At 38.7% G+C, this 20,057-nt stretch overlaps 1 pseudogene; it reads left to right on the top strand.

Annotated features, from left to right (window-relative positions):
• The first annotated feature begins 3,381 nt into the window (after positions 1-3,381).
• LOC105712026 (cTAGE family member 2-like) lies at positions 3,382-19,238 on the top strand (annotated as a pseudogene).
• The last annotated feature ends 819 nt before the right edge of the window (positions 19,239-20,057 follow it).

Here is a 20,057-nt window from a genome sequence, read left to right as displayed (position 1 = left end):
ATGATTGTATAATTAGAAGACCCTATCACCTCAGCCCAGAATCTCCTGAAACTGATAAGCAACTTCAGCAAAGTCTCAGGATACAAAATCAGTGTGCAGAAATCACAAGCATTCCTATACACCAATAACAGACAGAGAGCCAAATCAAGAATTAACTCCAATTCACAATTGCTACAAGAAGAGTAAAATACCTATGAATACAACTAACAGATGAGATAAAGGACCTCTTCAAGGAGAACTACAAAACACTGCTCAAAGAAATAAGAGAGGACACAAGCAGGTGGAAAAAATTCCATGCTCATAGCTAGGAAGAATCAATATTGTGAAAATGGTCATACTGCCCAAAGTAATTTACAGATTTAATGCTATCTCCATCAAACTACCAATGACCTTCTTCACAGAACTGAAAAAAGATACTTTAAACTTCATAGGGAACCAAAAGAGAGCCTGCATAGCCAAGACAATCCTAAGCAAAAAGAACAAAGCTGGAGGCATCATGCTGCCTTACTTCAAAATATACTACAAGGCTATAGTAATCAAAACAGCATGGTACTGGTACCAAAACAGAGATATAGACCAATGGAATAGCACAGAGGCCTTGGAGGCAATGCCATACATCTACAACCATCTGATCTTTGACAAACTGGACAAAAGCAATGGGGAAAGGATTCCCTGTTTAATAAATGGTGTTGGGAAAACTGGCTAGCAGTGTGCAGAAAGCAGAAACTGGACCCCTTCCTGACATCTTACACTAAAATTAACTCGAGATGGATTAAAGACTTAAACATAAGACCTAATACCATAAAAATCCTAGAAGAAAACCTAGGCAAAACCCTTCAGGACATAGGCATAGGCAAGGACTTCATGACTAAAACACCAAAAGCATTGGCAACAAAAGCCAAAATGGACAAATGAGACCTAATTAAACTTAAGAGCTTCTGCACAGCAAAAGAAACAATCATTAGAGTGAGCCAGCAACCAACAGAATGGGAAAAAATTTTTGCAATCTACCCATCTGACAAAGGGCTAATATACATAACCTACAAAGAACTAAAACACATTTACACAAACAAAAAACCCATCAAAAAGTGGGTGAAAAATATGAACAGACACTTTTCAACAGAAGACATTTGTGCAGCCATCAAACATGAAAAAAAGCTCATCATCACTGGTCATTAGAGAAACGCAAATCAAAACCACACTGAGATACCATCTCATGCCAGTTAGAATGGCAATAAAAAATCTGGAGACAACAGAAGCTGGAAAGGATGTGGAGAAATAGGAATGCTTTTACACTGTTGGTGGGAGTGTAAATTAGTTCAACCAAATTGTGGAAGACAGTGTGGTGCTTCCTCAAGGACCTAGAATAGAAATTCCATTTGACCCAGCGATCGCATTACTGGGTATATACCCAAAGGATTACAAATCATTCTATTATAAAGACACATGCACATGTATGTTCATAGCGGCACTGTTTACAATAGCAAAGACCTGGAACCAACCCAAATGCCCATCAATTGTAGACTGGACAAAGAAAATGTGGCACATATACACCATGGAATACTATGCAGCCATAAAAAAACGATGAGTTTATGTCCTTTGTAGAGACATGGATGAACCTAAAAGCAATCATTCTCAGAAAAGTGACACAAGAACAGAAAATAAAACACCGCATGTTTTCACTCATAGGCGGGTGTTGAACAATGAGAACACTTGGGCACAAAGGAGGGAGCATCACACACTGGGGTCCATTGGGGGTGGCTATGGGAGGGATAGTAGGAGGGAGGGTGGGGGAGGGATAATGTGGGGAGAAATGTCAGGTATAGGTGATGGGGGGATGGTGGCAACAAACCACCTTGCCATGAATGTACCTATGCAACAATCTTGTGTGATCTGCACATGTACCCCAGAATCTAAAGGACAAAAAAAAAAAAAAAAAATATATACTTTGTTTCTGTTATTAGAACTGAGGTAGATATGGAAGTCATTTAATCTAAACTCCTTTTCTAGATGAAGTAGCTATAGCCTTTAGATGTTAAATGATATGGGCTGGGCACAGTTGCTCATGACTGTAATCCCAGCACTTTGGGAGGCTGAGGCAGCAGATCACCAGAGGTCAGGAGTTCAAGACCAGCCCAGCCAACATGGTGAAACCCCATCTCCACTAAAAATATAAAAATTAGCCTGATGTGGTGGATGCCTGTAATCACAAGTACTTGGGAGACTGGGGCACAAGAATCATTTGAACCCCAAAGGTGGAGGTTGCAGTGAGCCTGGATTGCACCACTGCATTCCAGCTTGGGTGACAGAGTAAGGCTCTGTCTTAAAAGCAAAAGTTAAATGATGTGTGTGTTACATTAGCTACTTAGTGGCAAGTGTAGAATAAGTAACATCCTGACTGCCAGACTTTTTCCAGCTGTAGCCTCTACTTCATATATGCTCCTACCCTTAGCCACTGACAGCAAATATGGGCCTGAAGGTCTTATTGGGTATTATTTATTTATTTATTAGGTGTTATCTTATTTATTGAAGCCCTGAAATGAGGAATCAGGTGAACAGCTACAGACTTTTTAAAAAAACTGCCTAAAGGCTCTTTAAAAGGAAATCTCAAAGTTTATTTAAAAAATATATATCTATGACTTGAGACATTTTTCTAAAAAACAAAAAACCCCATAAGTATCATAAGTGTTGTGTCTTGTTACTTGCATTCTACTAATGTGGACCTACAAAGATGAGTAAGACAGGTCTTAGCTCAAAAGTATATATAATTCAATGAGAAACATGCCTGCAAAATTGTGTTTTGCCTAATTTATGTGTGAGACTATGTAATTCAGTGTTATACAAGTAGTAAGGATAATCAAACATAGAAGAACCTTTTCAGTTATGGTATTGACAAAGCCTTAGTCAAAGAAGAATGAAACTGGGAAATTATTCTAGTTAGGGGGAAAGTGTGGCAGTTGAAATGCTAAGATTAGGTGAGGAAGGTGGGACGATCGCTGGAGGCTAGGAGTTCAAGACCAGCCTGGATAACATGACAAGACCCCAATCTGAAAATAAAGTAAAAATAAAAGAGAAAAAGTCAGCATGGGCCTGTGAGGCCTGTGGGTGCCAGCGTCCCCCAGCTCCACCCCCGCGTCTTCCAGCTCCCCAGGGTTTCCCATCTCCCCCCGCAGCCTACTCTGCAGTGGTCCACTCCGGTTGCCCCCTGTGGATTCAGGTTCCAGACAGAAGGCTGCCTGTTCTCTGCCCTTTGTTGTGGCCCCCACAGGCCCCGGTTACTGCGGCGACCACCAGAGCAGCCTTGGCACTGTGGAGGAGCCCCAGGCTACCCCTGAGCCATACTTGAGGCTGGTTCTGGAGGTGCTACACAGGGTTGTGGCAGCACTGTGGCAAAGTATGGGAGCAGATTCTAATTCTTATGGTTTTCCATGGGAATGGGTGATATGGGCAGCTAGATTTGGATTTTTTGCTATTTTCTTTTTTTTGTGGAGAGGTTTTAGATCCGTTAGGAGTCGGTTTTATATGGGAAGAGAGAAAAAGCTTGCTGAAACGCTGTCTACACAAATTAAAGAAAAATGTAAACTACTTGAAAAACTTAGCATTATTCAAAAAGAGTATGAAGACCACGAAGTAGAGTCATCTTTAAAGGATGCCAGCTTTGAGAAGGAGGCAACAGAAGCACAAAGCTTGGAGGTAACCTGTGAAAAGCTGAACAGGTCCAATGTGGAACTTGAGGAAGAAATACTATGTCTAGTAAAAAGAGTTAAAAGAAGAGAAATCGAAACAGTCTGAACAAAATGAACTGATGGTGGATATTTCAAAAAGGATACAGTCTCTAGAAGGTGAGTCAAAATCCATCAAATCTTGTCGCTGAAGCCAAAATGACCTTCAAGACTTTATTTCCAATGAATGAAGAACCACTGAAGATAGCAATAAAAGATGCTTTGGATGAAAATTCTCAACTTCAGGAAAGCCAGAAACAGCTTTTGCAAGAAACTGAAGTACGGAAAGGACAAGTGAGTTAACTTAATAAGCAGAAAATAACATTGGAAGACTCCAAAGTACACGCAGAACAAGTTCTCAGTGATAAAGACAATCACATCAAGACTCTGACTGAACACTTGCTGAAGATGAAGATTGGGCTGCTACGCTTGGAGAAGACAGAATGGATGAAGATAACTTGGAGTCAGAAATGAACAGTGAATCAGAAAATCGTGCTTACTTAGATCATCCTCCAAATGGAGCTTTGAAGAAACTGATTCATGCTGCTAAGTTCAATGCTTCTTTCAAAAGCTGAGAAGGAGAAAGATCCCAAATTTATATTCAGTTATCTGAAGTTGATAAAATGAAGGAAGAACTTACAGAACGTATTAAAAATCTTGAGACTAATTGCATCTTTGCAGTCAGAAAACACACATTTTGAAAGTGAGAATCAGAAGCTTCAACAGAAACTTAAACTAATGACTGAATTATATCAAGAAAATGAAATGAAACTCTACAGAAAATTAACAACAGAGGAAAATTACTGGTTAGAGACAGAAGATAAACTTTCTAAGGTAGACAAAAGGATCAGCCATGTCACCGCAAAGCTGGAGACCTATAGAAAGTGAGCCAAAGATCTTGAAGAAGAATTGGAGAGAACGATGCATTATCATCAAAAGCACACTATTTCCTATGAGAACAAAGCACATCATAATTGGTTTGCAGCTCAAACTGCTGAAAGACATCTCCATGATTTAAGGAAAGAAAATGCTCACAACAGACAAAAATTAACTGAACTAGAGTTTAAATTTGAACTTTTAGAAAAATATCCGTATGCACTGGATGTTTCAAATACACCATTGGGCAGAGAACCTTCCTCATACGGCCCCTCACCATTGGGCCGGCCTTCGTCTGAAACAAGAGCTTTTCTGTCTCCTCCAACTTCATTGGACGGTCCACCCAGATTCTCACTTTTGCTCACAAGGAGAGGAGGAAGAGGCTCAAGAGGCCCAGGGAATCCACTGGACCATCACTGGGCCCCTGTCACCTCTGTGGGAAAAGGGAGCTTCTGTGGGAAAAGGGAGATGATTTTCCACCAAGGGATTTCCCAGGTCCACCACATACTCCATTTGCAAGTATGCTTGATTTTTAAAATTTTTTTTCAAAGCTCAATATGTTTAATTAATCAAATATATTAATTTTACTATCTGTTCATGTAGTAACACATAGGAGGAAAAAATGTTCTAGCATTCTGTGAGTGTACCATTACTCTTCTGAATTGGGAAGGCAGGCAGCCATCAGTGGAATGTAATGAGGTTTCACATTGATTCATCTTAATAGTATAGAATTATTTCTGTCTTTTGGTAGTCAAGAAAATAATTGACTTTTTGCAGGTCTTATAAAACTAAAATTATTTGTATCTTGTTAGCAATTTGTTATTCTGGCAGTTAGTTAAAATAATTAAAATTCATATTCCAGTGTTAAAATTACTGGCTATTTTTAAAAATCTTTTTCATAAGTAGTTCTGATGTAGTCCTACTTATTTAAAACTTAAAATGCATTTATCATGTGTGACCTAATTGTTGAATTTATTGAATTCTTTTAAAGCTCCACATGAGAAAAAGGAGTAATATATTGCTTTTATATTCATACTTTACCATTTTGAGCTATAGGGTTCTGCAGAATAAATATGTGGTTAGCAGATACTAGTATTTGCCTATGAATGTCTCATCTAGTCATTCCTTCCCCTGTTTCTCCTCTCTTTTTAAAGTGTAAAGTGAATTAAAATGAATTTTCTTTGGGGGAATTTTAAGGTGGTCTCTGATATAACTGGAAATGTTTTAGTGTAGTATCAAATCAGAATTAGGAATCACTGATACGAATTTTAAGTTTGGTGAAAATTACATTACATGAAAATGTTCCTTGAGAAGGACTCTGATAATGAAAGAAAAAATATTGTTTTTCTGGTAATTTTTATATATTTTGAAATAATTCCTATTTTTTGAAAGAGGTGTAAAGATAGGACAAAAATTACATTAAAAATTAATGATATTTCCTTTAATCATCTGTATTTGAAGAGGCACATTTTTCTCAATGTTGTAAAAATTAGTTTGTTAGATCAAGTAATTATTCTGGTGTCAATTTTAAAATAAAATAATAGGTATTGGAAGTTATAAACTTAATGATTTATTAGGGCACAGTGCAGGTTCTCAAAGTTATAAAACGTCTTTTACCAATCTCTTTGAACAGTGAGAAATGTGTATCCACCGAGGAGTTTTCCTCTTCACCTTCCCCAAGACCTGGATTTTTTCCTCCCACCTCCACTCCAGAAGTGAGTCCTTCAAGGCTGATTCCACCTTCAAATGAGCCTGCTACTGAACATCCAGGACCACAGCAAGAAACTTCACAACATTTTTTGCTCTTTTCAAAAATGATTTTGACTAAATGATGTGCAGAAATAGGAATACTTTTACACTGTTGGTGGGAGTGTAAATTAGTTCAACCATTGTGGAAGACAGTGTGGCAATTCCTCAAGGATCTAGAAATAGAAATATCATATGACCCAGCCATCCCATTACTGGGTATACATCCAAAGGATTATAAATCTTTCTGTTATAAAGACACATGCACACGTATGTTTATTGTGGCACTGTTCACAATAGCAAAGACTTGGAACCAACCCAAATGCTCATCAATGACAGACTGGATAAAGAAAATGTGGCACATATATACCATGGAATACTATGCAGTCATAGAAAAGGAGGAGTTCATGTCCTTTACAGGAACATGGATGAAGCTGGAAACCATCATTCTCAGCAAACTGACACAAGAACAGAAAACCAAATACTGCATGTTCTCACTCATAAGTGAGAATTCAACAATGACACAGGGAGAAGAACATCACACACCAGGGCCTGTCAGGCAGTAGGGGGCTATGGGAGGGATAGCATTAGGAGAAATACCTAATATAGATGACATTAGGGTTGATGGATGCAGCAAACCACCACCATGGCACGTGTATACCTATGTAACAAACCTACACAATCTGCACATGTACCCTAGAACTTAAAGAACAATAAAAGATAAAGAACATATTTCATTTATAGCTTAATCCTGATTCTTAGCCTCACTTGACAAGCAAATAAATTAGGGTTCAGAGATATTAAGCTTAGAGATGTTAAGTCCAAGTTCATGCAGCTAAGTAGCCCAGGTTACATACAACACAATGATCTTTTCATCATCCCTGTATGCCATCTTCTCATATTTCAAAAGCTGGTTGTACCTAATTTCCCAGGATCACCTTTTCAAGCTTTTTCTCCAATCCACTCTTCTTGACCCGATTAACCAATTCTTGTCTCTACTCACAGCAGATCCCTCAGTATCCCTGAATATGTGATGACACTTCACTCGCACATTCCTTGGTGCCTCTTCAGTCTTCCCCTTCCTCAGGCTCAGCGCTTGTGACATCTCCTCTGCCAAACTGTTCTAGCATCTCCCTGCTGCCTGCTCTCTCTTCACCTCCCGCTTCCGCACCTTTTTAAACTTATATGCATGTCAGACTGTCATTTGTTTATTTGCTTACATTTCCAGTTCACTGAGTTTCTCTAGCACACAGAGTTGGGTTTACTAATTGGCAAATTCCTAAGACCTGGTCTATAATTAGTATTTACTGTATGTTTCCTTAAATAAAGAACATGAATAAATGGAAAAGAAAAAGAATGAGTGAAAAGTGTATTTAAAGGCATTTGAAGTTGAGAGAAAAAATCAGAGTTGGAAAGAGAAGTAGCTCATCTTTCCTTTCTGTTTCCTGTGATAAAGTTATCCTCTAGGCTTGGTTGTTTAGTGAGCCTTCTGTGATGATGAGCGGCCAGGCAGTGCTCATACTACAGGTTACACAGGGCTACTTTGGCCTTTGTTTCTGAGTGATTACTTGAGTGGCTTGAAGGAACTTGGGATAGCTTTCCTGGCTTGACCTTACTTGCATTTTATTATATTTTTCCAGGTGATTGCACGAAGCCAATTGTAAAAGGCAGAGAGTACCTGGGCTGAATGCACCATATGCCCTTCAAGTGATTAGGGTCTAAAAACCTCTGGAATGTGTGTGAGCTTTTGTTGTTGTTGTTGTTTGTATCCTGGCCTTGGCAGACACTAAAGTATTTTCCAGACTAGAGAAAAGGGACGTGTAAAAGTGTAACATTGGGCCATGAGGCACAGGACAATATTAGACAATGATAAAAGAAAAACATGTCAAAAGAAAATCTACAAAGCTATCAACATAAATAACACAGTAGATATCAGACCATACAACTGAAGACAACTCAGTACCATGATATGAAAGCCATATGCACAAAGAGAAACCGCATGAAAGAAATTGAAGAAAAACTGAACAATACAACACAATAAGAAACTTGGATTTCCAGAAGTAGCAAAACATGAGCAATTTAACAGGCATGGTTTGTGTAAGTAAGCTTGTACCTCTAGCCCTGTGGCATATAAAAAGAAATTGGAAATGTTACTACTCCCACTACTGTTATTCTTTGGATGGTAATTACCAGATAAACCAAAAAGAAAGGGATTGATATTTTCACATTTCTACTATGTGGCAAGCAATTTACATAAAATATCTCATTGGGTCTTTTCAACAATTTATGAGATACATATTATTATTTCCATTTGCTCAGGGAGGTCAAACAGTGTGACTAAGGTACATGGGGCAGCAGCAGAGTCCGAATTCAAACCTGAGTCTGACTTCAAATTTTATCTCTTTATCTGATTCTGTTGCCTTCTAGAATAACCTCATTATAACACAATCTCTGCTATGACTTGGTGTCATTACACGGAACCCAAGAATAGAGTGACAGTGACATTCCTGTGTGACAATGTAGTTACATTGGGAGTTATAGGCCACCTTTTTTTTCTTTTTGAAGAAAATTTTAAAATTGAGGAAAAATACCATGAATACTGTAACAACACTCATATACAGGCATACCTCAAAAATATTGTGGGTTTAGTTCAAGATCACCTCAATAAAGTAATAAAGCAATTGCACAAGTTTTTTAGTTTTCTAGTGCATATAAAAGTTATCTTTTGACCATACTATTTTATTATGAGATTGCAGTATTCAGTTACATCTTCACGTTCCACTTCCAATTCCAGTTCTCTTGCTATTTCCACCACGTTCACAGTTACTTCCTTTATAATTTCCATGGATACAGAGGGTACAAATCTCTTTATGAAAAAGGAATATCCAGGGCCGGGCATGGTGGCTCACGCCTGTAATCCCAGCACTTTGGGAGGCCGAGGCGGGTGGATCACGAGGTCAAGAGATCGAGACCATCCTGGTCAACATGGTGAAACCCTGTCTCTACTAAAAATACAAAAAATTAGCTGGGCACAGTGGTGCGTGCCTGTAATCCCAGGTACTCAGGAGGCTGAGGTAGGAGAATTGCCTGAACCCAGGAGGTGGAGGTTGTGGTGAGCCGAGATCACGCCATTGCACTCCAGCCTGGGTAACAAGAGTGAAACTCCGTCTCAAAAAAAAAAAAAAAAGAAAAGAAAAAGAAAAAGGAATATCCAAGTGACAGGAATATCCTAAGAGAGTGAGGGTGGGCTGAAAAGTATTAGATGTGCCAATGAGGGAAGGAAAGGAAGGACACTTAGGGGAAAACAACTGTGGTTATATTCAAAGATGAAAGGTCATAAGTCCTCATTTATTACACAGAGCAGGATTCTGAATCATGAGAAACTCTGTTGTCAGCTGAATATTCTGCTATAGCTAAGAAGGGCAACAAAACTGTAGCCCTGATCAGAATCTATAATGGAAAGTAAACACAAACATTGTCCTATCCATGTGCAAATATCCTTTCAAATAATGAAATAATGACAAGTATAAGGAGTTGAGCTTAGGTCTAGTGGCTATTACTAGAAACTCCTTGGGCAATCTTGATTTCTGCAATTTAAGAAACCTATGATATTGTTGGACAGGGTCAAGAAAAGTGACAATTACAATTATCTCTTTGATTCAAGACAATGTGCCTGAAGGGGCTGTTAAATGAAGACTAACTTCAAATATCAGGGTCTTTAGTGTAGAGAGTTGAGAGGAACTAAGAAAGACTAGGAAATATAAATAAAGCCAAAATAATGATAGCAGAAAAAGGAAATGAAAATATATTGAGCACTAATGCTAAGCTAGTTGCTTATATAATCATATTTAACATGCACAACAGCTTTATAGGCCAAGGCACTATTACTGTCATTTCACAGAGGAAGACATTGGGACTAAGCAATTTCCTAGACTCACATCCCAGGTCTGACTTCAGAGCCTTTGCTTATAATATTTTTAATGACTGATTCATCAAATCTTGTTATATTTGAACTAGTATATTTGCAGAATACCTTAAAATGAAGGAGAAATTAGGACAAATAGATTGGAACTACTATGGCTAGTAGTATGATATGACTTGTGATGTTAATGAGCCAAAGATGGTGCTGTGGTTTGAATGTGTCCTCCAATTTCATGTGCTGGAAACTTAATCCCTAGGGCAACAGTCTTGAGAGGTGGGATCTGTAAGAGGTGATTATGTTATGAAGGCTCTGCCCTCATGAATGGATTAATGCCATTATTTGGCTGGTTATCAAGGGGCTGTGTTCCTGATAAAAGGATGAGTTTGGCTTCCTTCTCTCTCTCTCTATCTCTCTCTCTGTCTCTCTCTCACCATGTGACACCTTCTACCATGTTATGACACAGCAACGAGGCCCTCACTAGATGAGGTCCCTCAATCTTGAACTTCCCAGCCTCCAGAATCATGAGGCAAATACATTTCTGTTCATTATAAATCATCCAGCCTGTAGTATTTTGTTATAGCAGCAGAAATAGACTAAGACAGATGGCCTCTGTATATTGATCATCTGGCTATTTATTAATATTTCTTTAGTTCAGGCTGAGCAGCAGAGCAAATTATAATTTTTACACGTCTAACTGTTTGAAACAAATACCAAATCTGTGCAGTTTTAGCCATTTAGAGCCTGCCTGCTTTGAACATTCTGTGAAACTGTGCCAAATCTCTGCTAGCAAATTGTAAGATAAGCCTGGAGCCATGAAGACTGTAAGCTACACAGCCTTTTGGAACTCTCTATTTGTTGAGTCCCTGTTTGTGCTGCTGACATTGCCTAGACACAGAGCCACCTTTTTAAATTTCTGTCTTACTCAAGAGTTCCCTTGTCCTCCTCCCTTTGTAAGTAATAATCAAGCTGTAGCCTCCAGATAGACTCCTGCTGTGAGGGACTTCCTCACCATGTAAATCTGTCAAAGTGAAGTGCTGTTCAGTGAAGATGTGTATGCTACTGCCACCTTGTGGTCATGTGTATTTTCCTGATCAGCCCCAGCCCCTAGATCTTTAGAACCCCCTGTACATGACGGAAAATGTTTTTAAAAAAATGTCTTAATCTTGATTGGTATCTGAGCCACAACTGATTATTAGGGAAACTACATAGTTTGGGAAGCTCCTTTATCTTAAGGAATTCATGTAAAGAAGACCAATTAGACTCTCAAATGCAGCTTTAAAAAATAAAGTAAAATAGGTTACAGTTAAGACTTCTCAGAGCCCTTAATATGTGTATCCTTTTCATGCTTCTCAAGAGACCTCTAAACATTTACCTAAAGTATGCTTAATAAGAAATTATCCTTTATTATTATCAGAAAGTGGATCTTAGTGTAGGAACCCAGAAAATGGCACCCCAAAATATGCTTCTTTGGCTTAAGGGTTATTTTAATTATTTGGAGAAACTATAGACACAGAAACTATAGACACATAGGAGAAGCTTAAAAACAGCAGAAATTACCCTTTGTAAGAGCAATTTACATTTATAAAGTAAATCTCCATTTGTAAGGGAGTTTCCTTCTTTGTACTAGCAAGAGAAAGATGGCTTTAAATCACTAGACATTCTTACGCATGAAGAAGGCACTGACTTAAATCTGCATAACCAACCTTACCTTGGTTTACTCTGGTAAACCTCCCCATAACTAGTCCCATAAACACCTTTATTTTGGCTAAAGATGCTATTTAAGGCTGAATTCAAAGCCATCTTTTTGAGATTTTCTCATTTCTTTATTTCCCATTTATACATGATATATATAAGATAATAAACTTTTCCCCCCTCTTTTTAATTTGTCATTGGTTATGAGGATATGCCCCATTTAAGAAATAAGAAGAGTAGAGGGAAACTTATTTCTTTCTCTCCTACACTGGTCAGCGCTTAAGTCTGAACTAAGGAGATTATTTTTATTTTAATGTCACAACCATGTCCATCCATCTCACTGAACGTTCCTTTCTGGATGCTTTCATAACTCTACACAGGTACCTTGAAGTGTCAGGGAAAGCCAACATTTTTAAGTAAGTTTTAGAAAAAAGAAATTTCTTATGCTCTAGAGTGTCTATCTCTTATAAAATTTCCTTCTAATACAGGTTTCAAGGATATAGCTCGCTTATGAGTCCATATCAGCATCCATGACTCGTGACTCCATTCATTCTAGACTACTTTATAGGAATGTGAAAGGATAACCATGTATCTTCATTTGCCTGTCAAAATCTGTAATTAATAGTGGTCTTTTAGTCTATTTTTATGTAGTTGAATAGCTATTAAGACATGAGTAAAACTAAACACTTTAGAAAAAGCTATTTGAAGACACTGGAAAGTGACCAAAAGCAGCTAGACACTAGATAGTGGTTAATCCTTGGAGAAAGCTAATGGTTCTGGTGAGTTTTCCATTTTCATGGCTTTTCACCAAAGGGCTGTAATATAGGCAGGTGAAATACATATGACAACTAAAGCATAAAGAAGGGGATGTGGGGGCAATAAGCTGATTTTCTGAATTTCTAAATTTTATGTAAAATGGGACAATATTGACTCTAACTAGATTGTAAAAAGAGTGTATATTGCAATTCTTAGAGCAACCATTTAAAATAATGTAAGGTTGTATAGCTATTATATATAATTTAAAATGGAATTCTAAGGGAAAATTCAATTGATGTAAAAGAAGACTAAAAATTCAGAACAAATAAAACCAGAGGGAATGAAAGAAAATAGCAATAAAATGCTAGAACCTAAATCTAACTGTATAATAATTGCATTACATTTTAATGGACTAAACAATTATAATTAAAAAGCAGAGATTTTTCAGAATGGATAGAATAGTAGGACCCAATTGCATGCTGTCTACAAGATATGCACTTGAACTGTAAGACATAAGTAGGTTGAAAGTAACTTGGCTGGATAAAGAAAGAAATATCATATAAGCAGTAAGTAAACTTCAAGACAAAGAATGTTAACAGGTTAAAAAAACATGTTAGGGTTAATTCATCAGGAAGACATAAAAATCATAAATGCAGCTACAACTAATAATGAAGTTTCAAAGTACATGGAACAAAAATTAACAGAATTAAAGAAAGATATAGACAAATTCACAGTTATAGTTGAAAATTTTAAAAAACTTTCTTGCATAATTGAAAGAATAACATCACAAAAAAATTAGTAAAGCACAGAATTTCTGAACATACTATCAAGTACTTTGATCTAATTGATATTTATAGAACACTATGGTCAATAATGGCAGGATATACATTCTTTCAAGTACACATGATATATTAACCAAAATAGACCACATAATAAACCATAAATTAAGTCTTAATAAATATAAAATGATAAAATTCATAGAGTCTATACTTTGGATATTATAAAATTGTGCTAGAAATTAATAACAAAATCTAGAAAAGTACTAAACATTTGGAAATCAAACAATATACTTCCAAATAAACCACCTACCAAATAAAAATTACAAGAAGAATCAGAGAATATTTTTAATGGAATGGTAAAGAAAATACATATCAAAATTTGTATGAAGCAAATTAAAGCAATGCCTAGAAGAAAATTTGTAACTTTAATGACTTTCACTAGAAAAGAAGAAAGTTTTCAAATCAATTATCAAACTTTTACTTAAGAATCTGGTCAAAGAGAGTAAATTAAATTTAAAGATAGTAGAAAGATAATAGTAAAGGTGAGAATAAAAATAAATAAAATGGAAAATTGACAAGACATAGAAAAAATTATGAACTCAAAAATTGGTACTTTGAATGATTAACAAGATTGATAAACCACTAACTAAACTGATCAAGAAAAAAGAGAGAAAGCAATCATACAAGACAAAGAAATAAAGGGAATCCAACCTGGTAAGAAAGAAGTCAAAATATCCTTATTTGCAAATAATATGATCTTATATTTGGAAAAACCAAGATGCCACAAAAAAGCCCTATTAGAACTGATAAATAAATCCAGTAAAGTCCCACCTTTTCACATTGAACCAATATATACCTTCCATATATTTATTTATAATTTTATCTGCAAATTCTTGTCTTCCTGAAATGTATAAAACCAACCTGTAACTCAACTACCTTAGGCACACTTTCTCAGGACCTCTAGAGACTGTGTTTCCCATGGCCATGGTCACTCATACCTTTAAAAACATTTTGGCAGCAACCCTCACTGGGCTAGGTGGGGGTGGGGAGGGGAGGGAGAGTAGCAGGGGTGGGGAGGATGGGGAGGGATAACACTGGGAAAAATGCCTGATGTAGGTGATGGGGGTAGAGGGTTGGGGGGGATGGAGACAGCAAACCACCATGGCATGTATGTACCTATGCAACAATCCTGCAGGATGCAGGATGTGCACATGTACCACAGAGCCCAAAGTACAATACAAAAAAAATACATTATCTATATATATAGATTTTTTTTTTTTTTTGGCAGAATTAGGTTTTTCTGTTGTCAATTCCTGGCCACCCAATATGGGGCTCAGAAAAACTTAAGATTCCCCTAAAGGAGTTTCCTGAACCTGACACTAAGGTACAAGCATGGGCCCATTGAAGCCCTCCTAAATGTAAGCTTCTCCTTGGGTAGAAGTGGTAAATTTTCTCAAACCTCCCACTTGGTTGAAAGTCCTTGGCTTATTCTGAGCTGTCTGCTCTTTTTCTAGAAAGTTGTTTTGGATCCTAATTTTGGTTTGGATGTACATTTTAAAAGATATTCTCCATTGCCTTTTCCTTCCCAAATAATTCCACTGGCTTGTCTGTGTATTTGCATGAAAGATCAAACTGTCTTTTTTGCAGGTGAATGAGAGACTGAGTTCCTTAGCTCTGAAGAGAACAGGGTATTTTGCTCATCCTAGCTGAAAGGTGCCCCTGGATGACTGGGGGCCCAAGAAGAGTGTTTGGGGGTGACTCATTGTGACATGTAGTGGCCCTACAGAGAATCCCTAAAAAAATAAATCAAAAGAAAGTTTGTGTACCTTTTCAGAGGTGATAGACTTCCAAACTGGGACACATAAGAAGGCAGAAACAATTCAGTGGTAAAACACAGTGGAGTCCTACGTTCAATCAAAACACAGTGGACCCACCACACTGAATCGCAGGCCTCAGTTCAGTTGGTCCTTTTTAAAGAAAAATGGGGAAAAAATCCTTCAAAAAAGGGGAAAGGAAAGGAGGGCTATCTCCTTTGGAGACTCCAGCTGGTTTCATGTTTGATAATTATGGTGCTTCTACTTGAAAGTACTTGTGTAAATGGGAAGATCTTATTAAGTTCTAAGGGTTCCAAAATCGAGAACTTTTGATATTCCCCAATTAATTTTCTTACATGCTATTTCTTAGAGCTATTAGGCTCCTGAATGAAGGAAAATAAATGAGAGTCATACTTTAGCTGGCACCTAAAATGATTCAAGAGAAGAAATGATAAACTTGCCTCCCCTTAGGAAGTTAATAAGAAAATATTTAAGACCATCTCAGAATTGAAGACACTAACAGAAGCTATTTCTGAAATGAGAGAGGCTCCAGAAACTGTCTCTTCTGCTCCTCCTAATCCTTTGCTCTCTAAAATTTCTTGTTGATATGGTTTGGTCTGTGGCTCCAGCCAAATCTCATGTCAGATTATAATTCCCATTGTTGGAGGTGGGGCCTGGTGGGAGGTAACAGGATCATGGGGGCATATTTCCTCTTTGGTGCTGGTCTCGTAATAGTGAGTGAGTTGTCATGAGATCTTTTAAAAGTGTGTAGTACCTCCCCCAGCCCTTCCTTCTGCTCCTTCCATGTAAGATGTGCCTGGTTCCTCTTCACCTTCCATCATGATTGTAAGTTTCCTGAGGCACTCTCAGCCATGGTTCCTGTACAGCCTGTGGAACTGTGAGCCAATTAAACCTCTTTTCTTTATAAATTACCCAGTCTCATGTATTTCTTTACAGCAATGTGAGAATGGACTAATATACTTGTCCAGACTATTTCATTTTTCCTCTTCTTCCTTTCCCTGTTCTCTCACTTCAAACTACAAAGGGACCAGAAATAGCTAGAGGAGACAATAAAATAGTAGTTGCACCTTTTAGAATAAAACCCACCAGGAAAGGGGCTCCTAATGAAACTTCTTCTGCAAGAATTATTGTAGTTAGGGAAATCTAACATAACGAACTCCATTTTTCTTCTACCTTTAAATTGCTTTTGCTCATTCTTGCCCTTTCCTTGAACTAACCTCCTCCTGTTCAAAGTTTGGAACTGTATTATAATGACTAATAAATGACTACAAGGTTAAGGATTATGGTAGGGGCCTGAACTTTACTAAAGAATAGGCACAGTTAAACAGTAACCATTCATTCTTGCTCAACTTGTGATATAGTTTGGATGCTTGTCCCTGCCTAAATCTCATATTGAAATGTAATCCCCATTGTTGGAGGTAGGTCCTGGTGGGAGGTGATTGGGTCATGGAGATGGATTCCTCATGATTGGTTCAGCACCACTCGTTTGGTGCTGTCCTTGTGCAGTGAGTGGATTCTTGCAAGGTCTGATTGTTTGAAAGTGTGTGGCAATCCGCCCACCTTGCTCCTACTTTTGCCATGTGACATGTAAGCTCCTGTTTTGCCTTCTGCCATGATTGTAAGCTTCCAGAGGCCTCTCCAGAAGCAGATGCCAGGGCTATGCATCCTGTACACCCTGCAGAACTGTGACCCCATTAAATCTATTTTCTTTATAAATTATCCACTGTCAGGTGTTTTTTAAATAGCAATGCAAGAATGGCCTAACACAAATGTGCTTTTCTATAATTGCTTACTGCCCCTGAGTCACATAACTGGAGGTCAAAAAATTTTTAATTTCCCCAACAGCTTCTATATATAGTATCACTAATGTGAGACCTGAAAACTGGTTTTGATATGTTTTTCTGACTTAGCATTTTGGTAGACCAAGAGATGCCACCTGGACATGTGACCCATACCAAGGAACTGACTCAGTGGATCCTGAAAACTCCCTTCTGGAACTCATTCACCTGCATTTCTGATACCCCTGTGACTTTACCCCCAGCCAATCAATTATTTCAGTTCCCCAAAGGCAGATTTGAGAAATATCTCCTATCTCCTTGCTTGGCTGGCCCTAAACCTTTTCTCTGCTGCAATACCTGCTGTTCTCCACATACTGGTGTTTTTGGAGCAGTGGGCAAGAAGAACCCATTAGGCTGTAACACTAACATATTGTATACACAAGGGACCAATTCAGAGTTAAGATCCCAGGTATCTGGATTCCCCAACCCAAACCAAGATCCCGTCAGGTTTACCAAAGAATCCCAATTAATGCATAAGACCTATGATCCAGAGTTTTCTGACCTTTATCAGCTAGTGAGTGACTCACCCCTAAAACAAAGCCAAAAAGTAGCAAAGGGAAGTGGGTTGGAAATAGCCTTTAGAAAATTTTGACAACATAGATAAAAATGGAGAGAGAGAAGTGTAGGGTGCTTTGCATCTGCCTCTGTGAGAATTTACCACAGATATTTCCTAAAGTTACAGATTGGCCAAAGGTACAATAATGTAAAATACACCCAAATGAAACTATATCTGACTATAACATCAGGTTTGAAGAAATATCCAAACAACATTCAGGTATACCTCCTGAAAACTTTAAGCATGGTAGAAGTGACATCTTGCTAAATTCTGGATTTGTATAAAGCTTAGATGATGAGTTAATGACCTTGATAAAGAAATCAATATGGCTTGTGCTTTTTTGCCCACTAACCACCTTGTCACCCTTGCTGACCAGTTGTCATAAATTATCATTGAGAAGGAAAAGGAGACAGTCTGTAAGACTGAGTTTACAACTAAGACAACTTAGCAACCAAATTGAAACATCACAAGAGTTTTGTCCCCCTCAAAAGTCCCAGCATGCCAAAGAGGAAGCAATTTTGTACTATTGAAAAAGAAAGGGCTTCTTAAAAAGGAATGCAAACAACTTAAATGGGTGTTTGTGCAAAGGAGGCACAAGGCCTCAGAGGAAGGCACCAAAATAACTCAAGGGAGTTGAGGGATGCTTCAAGGGAATACAGAGAGTTTCCACCACGCTTCTAATAAATATTTTAAGGGAAGTTAAAATATCCATAAACAGGGAAACTGCCAGAGCCCTGTGGACACTGGTGCCATAATAGCCTAGCTTGTGCTAGCCTAACTGACTCCATCTTAGCTGTGAGCCTGACATGCTCCATCTTAGCTTCTCCCTCCCTGCCTCGGCCCCCTCAGATGCATTACTGGGTCACACTGCACTCAAAGCTTTGAACCGTTAAGAGTGGCTGACACTGTTCACAGTACCTGTAATCACTGTAACCGCATCTGTTAAGAGTGGTTCACACTGCTCCCAGCACCTGTAACCACTGTAACCGCATCTGTTAAGAGTGGTTCACACTGCTCCCAGCACCTGTAACCACTGTAACCGCATCTGTTAAGAGTGGTTCACACTGCTCCCAGCACCTGTAACCACTGTAACCGCATCTGTTAAGAGTGGTTCACACTGCTCCCAGCACCTGTAACCACTGTAACCGCATCTGTTAAGAGTGGTTCACACTGCTCCCAGCACCTGTAACCACTGTAACCGCATCTGTTAAGAGTGGTTCACACTGCTCACAGCACCTGTAACCACTGTAACCGCATCCAGCTTGGCAAGTCTACCTGCTATTGTGAATACCCTCATTGGTAATTGATTGTATGGAAAGGACTCAGGCCTGCTTGGGAAGGACCTCACATCATCATCCTCACCACCCTGACAGCCCTGAAGGTTGACGGCATTCCTGCTTGGATCCACCACTCCCACATCAAGAAGGCCAACAAGACCCAACAAGAAACATGGGTCCCCATACCCAGGCCAGACCCCTTAAAGTTGCTACTGAGTTGGGTGAAGTCCTCGGAATAATTCTCCTTATCTATTTTTCTTGTCTGTTTTCTCCCACCATGCCCTCTGTCCCTATCTACTCCTTCCTCCTCACTTCTTTCAAAATGGGACATGTAATTGCCAATACCTCCTGGAAGGCAGATTCCTCCAATAAGATCTCTCTTGAGTTTGATCTATGTGCTCTGTTCCCAGCAACCTATTCTCCTGAGATTTGGATGACGTTTAGTATGCCAGTGTGGACCTTGCCAGTGGGTTTGGACACACTGCAGGCCAACTCAGAGGTGGAGTCGGATGTGACTGAAAAAAATCCTCCAGTCTAAGGACTTTTACTTACGCCCCAGAGATAATACTGATACTAGCTGCCAGCAAATTAATGAAAAGTTCTGCCCATACTGGTCCTGTGTAACCCTAGCCACTTATCCCGGAGGATCAACTCAGTCCTCCACTTGTTCCATAGCTTGCGTTTCTAACCCTAAAAACTGAAAAGTGTTATAAGGGGAATCAAGCCCCTTCCTTGGGGTGAGAGATTTTGAGTGCTGGCTGTCTCTTGGTAGTGGGCAAATAAAGGACTCTTAATTTGGAACTCAGAGAGTGGCACTTTCCTTCTAACTTGCTGGTTACAACATTTGGAGGCCTCAGTGAGATTTACGCCACTGGGCATGGACCAGACTTATGCCACTGGGCGTGGACCAGACTTTGTCTGGGCTCCCCTGGGTTAAGAGGTGGTCTATAGAGGAGGCACCCTCATAGGTTTTTTGTGTGTGTCTGTGACTCGAGTCGCTTTTATTTTTGCACTCCAGGATGCAGCGAAGATGGAGCAAGGTTCATCTTTACACCGAG

Source organism: Aotus nancymaae, unplaced genomic scaffold (assembly GCF_030222135.1).
Source record: "Aotus nancymaae isolate 86718 unplaced genomic scaffold, 86718_ANA_hifiasm-v0.15.2.pri h1tg000016l, whole genome shotgun sequence".
Lineage (NCBI taxonomy): Eukaryota > Metazoa > Chordata > Mammalia > Primates > Aotidae > Aotus > Aotus nancymaae.
Note: the sequence above shows the minus strand (reverse complement) of the source record. Positions and strands in the feature narration are given on the sequence as shown.